Source organism: Nannospalax galili, unplaced genomic scaffold, assembly GCF_000622305.1.
Source record: "Nannospalax galili isolate Female #2095 unplaced genomic scaffold, S.galili_v1.0 scaffold140, whole genome shotgun sequence".
Lineage (NCBI taxonomy): Eukaryota > Metazoa > Chordata > Mammalia > Rodentia > Spalacidae > Nannospalax > Nannospalax galili.
The window spans coordinates 1,752,307-1,764,471 of NW_008352267.1; the positions used below are offsets into that span (position 1 = coordinate 1,752,307).

At 36.6% G+C, this 12,165-nt stretch overlaps 1 pseudogene; it reads left to right on the forward strand.

Moving 5' to 3' along the window:
* LOC103746834 overlaps window positions 1-9,696 on the forward strand; it is a 35,537-nt pseudogene extending 25,841 nt beyond the window's left edge.
* Window positions 9,697-12,165: the final 2,469 nt, after the last annotated feature.

A 12,165-nucleotide genomic window follows, 5' to 3' on the forward strand; every position in this document is an offset into this window, starting at 1 on the left:
AAAACCACCCTAAGGTATCACCTTACCCCAGTCAGACTGGGTAAGATCAAGAGAGCAAATAATACCAAATGTTGGAGAGAATGTGGAGAAAGGGGAACGCTCATCCACTGCTGGTGGGATTGCAAACTTGTTCAACCCCTATGGAAAGCAATTCAAAGAACTCTTAAAAAACTCCAAAGAACCTATCATTTGACCCAGTTATACCACTTCTTGGCATATACCCAAAGAATGCATCCTATTGCAGAGACACTTGTATATCCATGTTTGTTGCTGCTCTTTACACAATAGCTAAGAGATGGAAGCAACCTAAGTGTCCCTCAAGTGACAAGTGGATAATGAAAATGTGGCTCATTTATATAATGGCATTTTACTCAGCAGTAAAGAAAGAAGAAATCACGAAATTTGCAGGTAAATGGATGGAACTTGAAACTGCTATATACTAAGTGAAGTAACACAGACTTAGAAAAACAAACAAAAAAACAAACAAAAAAAATGACATATGTTCTGCCCAATATGTGCATCCTAGAATAAAATTCTTATAAGTGAGTATGTATCCAGATATAACTACAGGAACCAGGATAATGGAAAGGAAACAGGGAGGTAAAGGAAAGGGAAGAATCTGAAAGAGAACAGTAGCAATCAGGCATTAATAGGGGAGATATGGATAAACGGATTATTATAAATGGAAGGAAGAGGGAGGGTTATACAAGGATCATTGGGGATAAAGGGAAAGAAGGAGCTCAAGAGAGGTGGGAACATATGAGAAGGGAATTATTAAAGGAGAACTGGGAAAATTGTGGGCACTTTAAATGGGGAAATCATGGAGGAAGTGTTTGACAATGCAAGAGATACATAATGCCTAGCTACTTAAAAAAAAAAAAAGAGGGAACCATATTAATCGAACAACCTACTGAAAATTTATACATACAAGTAGCCCAAGGAATATAATATATGTCTAGGCAAGGTTTATCTGAGAAAGTCTTGTTTTTGCCCAAGCTTTACCTACATAGCACGTGCTAATTAAAACTAAGACTGGTGGAACTAACTTTCTTGGATGTGTAACAGACATACTTTGAGGAAACATTTCCTCCATGCTTCAGAGTGAAGCCAGCCACAGTTCAGCAGGACCTTTGACTTATCTTGACATAGATGGAAGTGATAAAAGAAAGGAGCCAGGGGCTCCTCCCAAGCCCATGTGACCCCTGAAGGACGGACCCTCAAAAAATCTTAAGAGGGAAAATAAGTTGGTTTATCTGGGCCAACTGTATGGTCTTAAACACCCAAAAGGAAAGTATAACCAAAGATTAAAGGGATCAAAATAATTCTTATGAGTCCATGTGCATAGCTAAAGGCTGCATTACAATAAACAATGCCAGACAGGAGGTACCTTCCTTTGAGTTGTTGGCCAGGGTGGCCCAAGAGACTACCAGGCAGTAACCCAGCATAGAATTACTGGGACAATGAACAGCAGACCCCAATCTTATCTAAAAGAATATTGGCAACTGCTGCTAGATGTGCAAAGCTGATCTTCCTAAAATAAGAAACTCTAGATTGGCTGACTAGATTCAGTGGATGGACAAGCACTGGGGAACAGCTGGGGACACGAACCACTCAGTGTACAGTAACATGGATGACAGTGGGGGTGGGATGGCTATGGGGGGTGCCATTTGGGACGTGGGTATATAGATGAATAAGATTGTTTGGTATGTTCTGAAAGAAATACACAAAAAAATCAACAAATAAAAAAGTGAGTTATATTTGAGTAAGAAGCATAAAAATTTGCTTCATGTAAATTAGTAGAGATAAAAACATTATCATTGAAATCTACCTGATGACTATATCCATGCTCAGGTGCCAAGAATCACAGAAAGTAACCAATTGTGACTAGTAATAATCAAATGTCTAAGTGTTTGTAGCATTAAAAATTAGTTTTCCCTGTATGAAACAGTATTTTAAAAATATTTTTTTTAATTTATTTTATGTGTATGAGTGCATTGCCTACAAGTAGGTAAGTGCACCCATGTCTTGCAATGCTTGTGGATGACAGAAGAGGCCATCTGATCCCCTGGAACTGGACTTATGGACAGTTGTTAGCTGCCATGTGGGTACTGGGGTTTGAACCCGGGTCTTCTGCAAGATCAACCAGTGTTCTTAACTACTGAGCCAAAATGAAATGGAGATCTGGTTTAAAGATTAAAACCTCATTTTATAGAATTTATATTGGGTTCAGTATTGTATAACTGTATTAATTCGATTGTGATCCTAAAAATTACAGCCAATTTTGAAAGAGGTTCATGTTTGCTCTGGAAATTGTTTTTGAATATGTTAATGCTATAGTGAAATGCTTCTTCTCACCATGTGGTTATTAAATAAATAATTTTTAAAGAAGTCAGATAATATGTTGAGACTGCAGAGATTCAAGTCATATTACCCAAGGCAAATAGAAGATAATAGAAAGAAATTTTATTTAGTGTGTTTTATTAATAAGTTTGTTTTTTGGCAATTTTGTACATATATGTAGAGCTTTCTGATTATTCTCTCCTCCCACTGTCCTTTATCACCCTCCTATCTCTATCACTCCCATCTGCCATATGAGTGCTGTCTAAGATTCATTATTTTTTGTTTACTTTTATGACAGATTTAGTATAATCAATTTGACCATTGAATTGGAACTATCTATTGGAGTTTTGTGGTGTCAACATAAGGTAAAAAATTAAAGTCAATGTTTCTGCCTCTCTCTGAAACTTACAGTAGCCAATAGTTCAGCATCTAGTGATAGGACCTCCTGAGCACTTCCCCAATCTATACCTAAGCACTACTGACCTCATTGTTTTGGATATCCAGTGCAGACATCCACAACTGCTGTGAGTTCATTATTACAATAGCTTGTCTTGCCCAGAATACATCATTTTCTCCAACTTCTTCCTTATACACGTGCCCTCTTCACTACTGTTTTCTAAGTTTTACAGTGGATGTTATAAATGACTTGCTTAGACTGAGCACAAATTCATCACCTAGCTCGGCAACTTGTACTGCCATGAGACCCTGCATTCACCACTGTTCACTGAAAAGAGAGACTTCTCTGATTAAGTCTGAGAGTAGCTTCTGTTTGAGAATATAAATATAAATATTTAGAAGGCTATTTGACACCCTGCCAATTCAGTAAATGCTAGTGTTCAACCTCACCGTAGGTCCCCTGAATTCTCCTGTTAAGTTTCTTTCTTTTTGTAAATAATGAGAATCCTAAAATTAGACATACATTCCCTGGTGGCGTGTAGGTTTAAAATCCTGTAAGGTTGGTTACCCAATACCAGTAGTGCCAGTACCACACAAATGGAGACCTCTCTCCTACAGATTGTTCTTTTGGTTTGTTGGATTTACAGCTGAATAAGACTGTTGTTCCTTTTTCTTCCCCAGAAAACTGAAAACCATTTTCCAGAACTGTGAAAACTACCCGGTAGAGAAGGCACTTAGGCTTCACCTCTGTCTTGATTTTTCCACGTCATACAACCCACATGTGTGGTGTCTTCAGCAATAAGGTCATGTTACCTAATTCTGGTGGGCAACCAAGAGGAAAGACAAGAATCCAGATTGTTTGGGAGGTATCCCACAAGTGGCACAAGATAGGAAGCTTAGTGCATGGCCTTTCAAACTCTTTATTTATATAAATTGTACTTTTGTAATTTGGTTAAAAGATAGTGGATACCCATATGAATGTTTATCTCATTTGTTCTAGTTAAACCTCCCAAACTGTCATTTCTCTTATCTTCACTTTTACACACTGCTTACACCTTTCCATTCCCAATATTTCATGTCTTTATTTTCAAGGATTTTTAAAGATATTTCTACAATTATTTGCAAATTTTAATTCTGTCTGCTTATTTGCATGGAGAAAATTGAAATAAAACTTTAAAAAACAAATTACTTAGAACATATATTTAGAGAGGAAATTTCCTCATAATTTAGGATTATAGTTTCACAAAGTTGTAGGGAACAAAAACAATAAACTTAAATACAACATTTTCAGTTTTAACAACATTTTCTTTATTTTCAAGTAAAATGTAAAATGTACATAAAACCAGAAATATATGCACTTGAGGAGATATCCTCAATTAAACTTGTATAGTAACCTCATGATTTCTAAGTGTCATGACAAAAATAACTGGAAATGTTGTAAAAACAGTGATCAGAAAATAATATATTTGCATGAAAACATGGGATGATGGATTTCAGAAAATAATATGACACTGTATATTTGTGGAAAAATATCTGATTTCAGAAGAATCTAAAAATATATGAATGTCATAGAAGCCAAATTACAAAGAAAATGATAAAAGAGCATTAATATTAGTCATTCCTTAGAAATGATTATTTAGGAAAATAACAAGCAATGACTAATTTTTAATGAATAATTGCTGAAGATGCTAAAATAGAATAATATTGAGAGACCAAATCCTGACTTCCAGTCAGAAGACTGAAATCTTTAAATCCACCATGTAGTATATCTTTCATTTTTTCTCTGCTGTGTTTTCATGTTTTCTGTTATTAAAAAAATAAATAAACTAAGGCAGTTGGAGAGATGCCTCAGTAGTTAAGAACATTGGCTATTCTTGTAGAAGACCTGGGTTCAAATCCCAGCACCCACATAGCAGCTAATAATTGTATATAACTCCAGTTCCAGGGTATTTGACACCCTCTTCTGACCTCCGCAGGCATTGCTTGGCACAGGGGAACTTACATACATGCAAGGATTATACACATCCACATAAAATAAAAATCATATATGAGAGAGATGGGTTAGCAGTTAAGAGCACTTTCTGTTTTTTCAGAGGACCTGGGTTCAGTTCCCTGAACTGACATTGTGGCTGACAGCCATCCACACCTACAGTTCTAGGGGATCCAGCACCCTTATCTTGTCTCCGTGAGCTATGCATACATGTAGTACACATACTTACATGTAGGCAAAACACTCATACACATAAAATTAAAACAATAAATAAAATTTCTAAATTGATTTTGAAGACATTTCTTATATAGGAATATAACTCAGGATATTTTCATGTCTTAGTATTTTTCATATCTACAAAGTCCATTTATTAAACTAAGACATGTTGACTTAAGCCTTTAATACCGGGAATGAGGAGGCAGATGCATGTGGATCTCTGTGAGATCAAAATCAGCCTGGTTACACAGTGAGTTCTAGATCAGCTACGGCTACAGGGAGAACCTATCACAAAACAACAGAAACAGCAAGAAAGATAACAAAGATATGGATATCTTTAGATATGCTTAAATAGTCCACAAACAGGAATTTTCGGTCTCAAGATAGTACATAATACCCATGAAACTAGTAAAATGGAGAGATAGTACTTCTGTGAAATTTAAATAAAACTGAAGATAAATGGAAGTATGTAATCAGCACTTTGGAAAACACATTGAACAAGTAATTAAACAAGGGATAGTAAATGAAAAGTTCTGAGTTTGCAAATATAAGTATTTTTCTTACTATCAACAGTCATAAATTTTGTATCGTAAAGGATAAGGGACATTATTTAAAGTCAATAGATGTAAAAAAATCTATTATAAATATACAACACAATTATTCTGCAGTTGAGAATAAAATGATAACATTTTTCAGAATGTTTTTCTTTATTTAAAAAAATAGGCAACTGTAATAATTGTGCATTTTAAGGGCCAGTGTGGTGTTTGAATGCAGTTCTACTTTGCACATAAAATAATGGTAGGTAGAAAATCCATTAATTCAAAACTTAATCATTTTGGTGTTAGCATGCCACATGCTCTTTTCCAGCTCCCTTTAAATAACTTCATTACTGGCCACAGTCAGCCTCTGTACAGTAAAACATCTGAGCTGAGGAGAAGAGGGAAGACAGAAAATTGGAGTAAATGGAACAACAGTTGCAAAGTAACAGAGAGGAAGATGCAAACGTTTGAGTTAAACTAATCAAAAATTATTTTATGAATAGATAATTCATATATAATAATAAAGGGAAGAACTCTAAAATTTGTGGCAATTTGGAATGAAATATATTCTTTGAAAATATTTTAGAATTAAAATTTATCACTGAAGTGATGATGGAGAATGCAAAAAAGTTAATAGAGTGAGTTCTGGATGTTTAAATGATCAGGAATACATAAAATAAACACAAATAGGAAGATAGATGTGAAAAAAATGATCATGGTTCACTGGAATTTGATCCAACAGTAATCATCTATCATCTGTCATCTATCTATCTATCTATCTATCTATCTATCTATCATCTAGCTAGCTATCTAGCTATCTATCTGCCTATCTATCATCTATCTCTCTTTTTCATCTATCTATCCATCTCTCATCTATCATCTATCTAATCTATCATCTATTTTCTATCTACATATATGATTGAAATATATGTACATACATATATATTATATGGAGCATTAATATAACTTCTGAAGCCAAAAGGCTAAAATCTTCCTTAATAGTGACAGAAGAAAATCTTAACTCCCTTTCCTCTTTTTAAGGATGCACTATACAACCCAACGAAATAGTTATCTCTATCCTAGAGACAATGATGTATTGAAATATATAGAGAGATATGTTTTGAAGGTTAATGAAAATTGTGTCATTAATTAGGTTCTGTGGTATCTGGAGTATTTGTAAAAATTAAACATTTGAGGCACCCATGGGGGTGGCAAGGCCCTAGGAGCAGGGCCGTAGCCAGGGCACAGCGATGCAACCCCAGGGAATGCGGCATAGCCCAACGCTGTAACAGAAGCTCTTCAGCAAGAGGAGCAGGGCGGATGCGCAGGGCCAAGAAGCCCACGGGTTCAGTTGGCTCTTCCCAGAGTTTGACCCAACCTAAATTCAACTTACCGTTTATCAAGACTGTGAAAGAGGACGGAGAAATGTATTGTTTGACTCTAGTGTTCTGAGGGAAAAAAAAAAAAACTCTTTAGTGATGTTCAAGTTAAAGTCTTTGGGAAATGGCTGCCAAGTAAAGCCTGGAGGAGACAGTTCGTCCTTTTTGGATGGTTCTATTGCTTTATCTTCTGATGTCAAAGATCAGTGTCCCAAATATCAGGGTTCTTGGTGCTCTTCTGATATTGAATATGCTTGGAGAGATGATGTTTGGCTCAGTAGCGATGAGCTACAAAGGATCCACCTTAAAAATCCATCAGATCTCCTCCACAACTCATACTTAGCAAGATTTTCACTGTATCAACTGGCAGCGGCAACTGTGGAAGTCTTAATACTTCACAGCAACCCTATGGACATGCCCAGAAGAGATATGAACGAGGACCGAGATAGCGGCTTGCAGGCTCCCTGTCTCTTAGCAGCTTCCTTATCAACCCATTTCCCTCCCCAAACCCTTCAGTTACCCTAAGCTGTGACAGCAGCTACCAGCGACGTTTGCGGCTCATCGAGACAAGAGTTTGGAAAATGGGATATTTCCTAGATGGTCTATGGAAGAAAGCTTTAATCTGTCAGATGAAAGCTGTGGACCTAACCCAGGAATGAAAGGAAAAAGAAGATTGCAATTGGGGTAATCTTTTCATTATCTAAAGATGAAAATGAAAATAACAAACTCAATAAGTTCTTTTTTTTCACATTTTCCTGTTTGAAAGGTACGTGAAAAAAACTAAAGAGTGCAATAGAGCAGGCTATGGAGCCACAGATCAACTGATGCCAGTCAGAGAAGTTTGGCATACAGTCGAATTGTTGATGCCCTAAATGGATTCAGGAGACTTGAATGATACGATTGACTTTCCTGTATGGTTGGTGAGGACTGTGGTAGTTGGCAAATTGCAAGACATAGTGCAGAGGCTTCTTTGCTTTCATACTTACTTCATAAGATGCTCTGAACTTCAGGAAACTCATCTTTTAGGGAACAGAGACAATGAAGCCATTGACATGCCAGGCACAGTGATTACTACCAGCTTAGAGCAAGTGGAAGTGGAGGAATCAGAGTACCGAGCTCATCACAATACAAAGAAACAAAAGCTGTTTGCTTTTTAAAGAGCCTGAGGAGACAAGAACTCATTGTAACTGTAAATATTGCAGTCATCCACTCCTCAGGCAAAGTACAGAGAGAAGATAGTCAAGACAGCTCTAAGGAATTGTAGGAATTTCAGATGAATGCTGAATGATTTCTCTTCCTGGCTGCCAAGAAGAAAATGTTGTTGATGTTAAACAGTATAGAGATAAATTAGGAACTTGCCTTGACAGGTGGTTATAGATCATTGTTTGTGCAGGATTTGCTCCATTAGACAAAAGTGTGTTGTCAGAGACAGACTTAGAGCCAACAGAAGAAACATGGCAGAGTACAAGCTTGCAGGATGTGGATAGTCATACAGACAAGGAGATGAGATCCATGGGGATATCTGTGGAAAAGAAACCTCCAGACAAGACTGTGCCTGCTGCATTTTCTTGTGAGGTAATTCAGACAAAAGTTACTTTCTTGACTGGGGATTCTATGTCACCTGATTCAGATACAGAACTTCGGTGTCAGGCAGTAGTGGATTAGATTGTCAGGCATTGCATCAAACCATTGAAGGAAGACAGAGGGGTGATTGAGAGGCATCAAGAAAGTAGACAGATATCTAAGGACCATTCTGGAGAGTCTAACACACAGAATGTGGTTTCTGGTGAGCCTGGTCAACTTCCATGTAGGAATCATTCAGACCCAGAAAGCATAAGCTTATTTGATGAATATTTTAATGACTCAACTGAAAGCAAGGCTATTGAGGATGTTCCAATTAAATCAAGTACAGACACTGAAGAATATTGCTGTATGTAGAGTTTCCAAAAAGATTGTGTACAAAAAAGTAGAAAAGAGAGGAATGAATTTTGTAAATATATAGAAACAGTTCACCATGATTCATGTAAAACCTGTTTTCCTCATCAAGACAAAAAGATACACTCTCCATGGTTATCCCCCATGGGGAAAGAGACTTCAGGGGAAAAAAATGGCTACAGGAACTGAATGGGACATTCCAAGGAATGAGAGTTCAGATAGTGTCCTTGGAGATAGTGAAAGTGAAGACACAGGCCATGATCTGACAAGATGAGCTGGCAGTTACTAAGGAGGAGAGCAAGAAGACTGGGCAGAAGAGGATGAGATCCCTTTTCCTCGGTCAAAGTTATTTGAAGTCAGTGTGTTCAGCCCAACATTGCCAACTTTGGGTGATCCCTGCTGGGCACCTACTGCTCATCTACAGTGCTGGACTTTGTTCTTCAAGGGATTGGAAGCGAAGAGTGGCGCTGTCAGTGTCTTCTGTCAGATTTGATCCATGCTGTGCAGCATCCAACGTTGAATGAACCAATAGCAGATGCTGTTTGTATCAGAGCTGATACGGATACATGGACTGTTCAAGTGGCCAGCAGTCAGAGATAAGTGACATATAATAAACCTGGGGAAGGAAGTGCCGATTTCTAGTCTTGTTTCTAACCTGCTTCATTCTACTCTTCAGCTTTATAAGCATAACTTATCTTCAAATTTTTGTGTAATGCATCTTAAAGACAGCTTGCAGGAATTATACTTCAAGAGCACAATGTTGTCTCAATACCTGAGGGGACAGATGTATGTTCATGTCAAGGAGCTGGGAGTGGTTCTTGGGATTGATTCTAGTGATCTTCCACTTCTGGTGGCTGTAGCAAGCACTCATTCTCCATATATTATTCAGATATTCATTTAGCATGGAAGAAATAACTCTGATGGAAAGTTAAAAAGAAACAAACAAAGCAGGCATTACATGTATTTATGGGATTTTTTGGTGGTGGTGTTCTGTTTTGTGTTTGTTTTTATTTTGCCTACCTAGGCATCTATGTGACTGACTCCTCTCCAGGATACTGTGTTGCACTGTAGAGTCTGAGTGGACTAAGAGCTTTTTCTTTTTAACTGGACCTCTGGGTAGTAGTAGATTTTCAACCAGTGACAATAAATACAAAATTCTTAATTAAAAAACATACAGGATCAGATGCATTCACAGCAAAATTATAACACATTCAAAGAAAATCTACAACCAATATTACTTAAATTATTAAAAAATAAACAGAATGAGAACTCTCAAATTCCTTTTATGAAGCTGGTATCACTCTAATACCAAAACCAAGTAAAACTATATGTGCATGTCCTCAATGAACACATGAAAAAATACTCAAAATACCCTCAAGACATGTACACACACATCAAAAAGATCATGCACTATGATCAAGACAGATTTATTACAGTGATGTAGTGATGCTTCAATATATGTAAATCATTAATGTAATAAATCATACAAATAGGCTTAAAGGCAAAAATTACATGGTCCTTTCTATAGGTGCAGAAGAGGTCTTTGACAAAAGCCAACAAATATTTATATTAAGAATCCTAGAGGAAACTGGACAGGAGGAACATATTTCAACATAATTAAAGCTATATAAAACATATCCATAGTCAAGAACTTTCTAAATGAAGTAAAACTGGAAGCTTTCCTATTAAAATCAGGAACAAGAAAAGACTCCACTATTTCCACTCCTTTTCAATATAGTGCTTGAAACACTTGTTAGAGTGATAAGACAAGAGAAGAAAATCAAAGAAATACTAATTGGAAAAGTAGAGGTAAAAATATTCCTTTTTGAGAATGATGTGGTATTGTACACAGGAGATCCAAAAAATTCCACCAGAAAATTGTTAGAAATGAGCAACACTTTCATAAAGGGAGCAGTTATAAAATCAATAAAAAAATCTGTAATATTTCTGTAACCATTAACTAGCAGTCTGAGTAAGCATTTATAAAAACCTTGCCTCAAAAAAGTCTAGTAAAACACTTAACTAAAAACATTAAAGATCCCATCATTGAAAATTATAAATCTTTGAAAAAAGAGTTGGAGGAAGACAAAGAGATGGAAAGACCTCTGTGCTCATGGAGTATAAGAATTATTATTGCAAAAATGATCATGATACAGAAAATAATCTATGTATTCAATGCAACGCCAATCAAAATCCCTATAGCATTCTTCACAGAACTAGAGAAAAGCATCCTAAAATTTATATGGAATCACAGAAGACTCTGGATAGGCAAAGTGATTTTTAGCCAAAAAGCCATTTTGGAAAGATCCACATGCCAGACCTCAAACTACATGACAGAGCTTTAGTCATAAAAACAACATTGTACTGGCAGAATACTAGACATGTAGATCAATGGAAAATAATAGAAGTTCCAAACATGAATGCATACAATTCCATTCACCTGATATGTTACAAAGGTGCCAAGAACATACCCTGGAGGAAAGATGGCATCTTCAATAAAATGTGCTGACAAAACTGGATCTCCACCCATAGAAGAATGAAATTACACCATTACCTTTCACCCTGCACAAAAGTCAACTCCAAATGGATCAAAGACCTCCATATGAAACCTGAAAATCTGAAACTGCTAGAAGAAAACAGAGGCAGAACACTAAAGTATATAGGTATAGAAAAGGACTTTCTAAATCAAACATCAGTTACTCCAGCATTAAGGTGAACAACAAACAAGTTGGAATTCACTAAATTAAATACTTCTATACAGCAAAGAAACAACCATGAAAGTGAAGGGAAACCCACTGGGTGGGATGCAACATATCCAACAGACAATATCCAGAATATACAAAGAACTCAAAAAACAAAGAAACAAGAAAATAAACGACATAATAAAAAAAATGAGCTAAGGACCTGAACGTCAAGTTCTTAAAGGAAAAATTTTAAATGGTTAATAAACACCATGAAACCTGCTCAATGGGCTGAAGAGATGGCTCAGTGTTTGAGAGCACTTACTGCTCTTGCAGAGGATCTGGGTTCCATTCCCTGCACCCACATGGCAGCTAAAAACTGTCTGTAGCTCCAGTTCCAGGGGCCCTACGTCCTCTTCTGACTTCCACGGGAATAGCACAACACGGTGCACCTACCTACCTGCAAGCAATATACCCATGCACGTTAAAAAAAAAAAAAAAGTGCTCAACACTTCAGTAATTAGTGAAACACATTAAGATTTTACTTTACTCCAATCAGAAAAGCAAGTATCAAAAGAACGAAACACACCAAACACTTCTGAGGGCGTGTGTTAAGGGTAATGCTCATTCAGTGCTAACGGCATTGTAAACTTGTGCAACAATACTGAAAGCAATTTGGAGAACTCTTG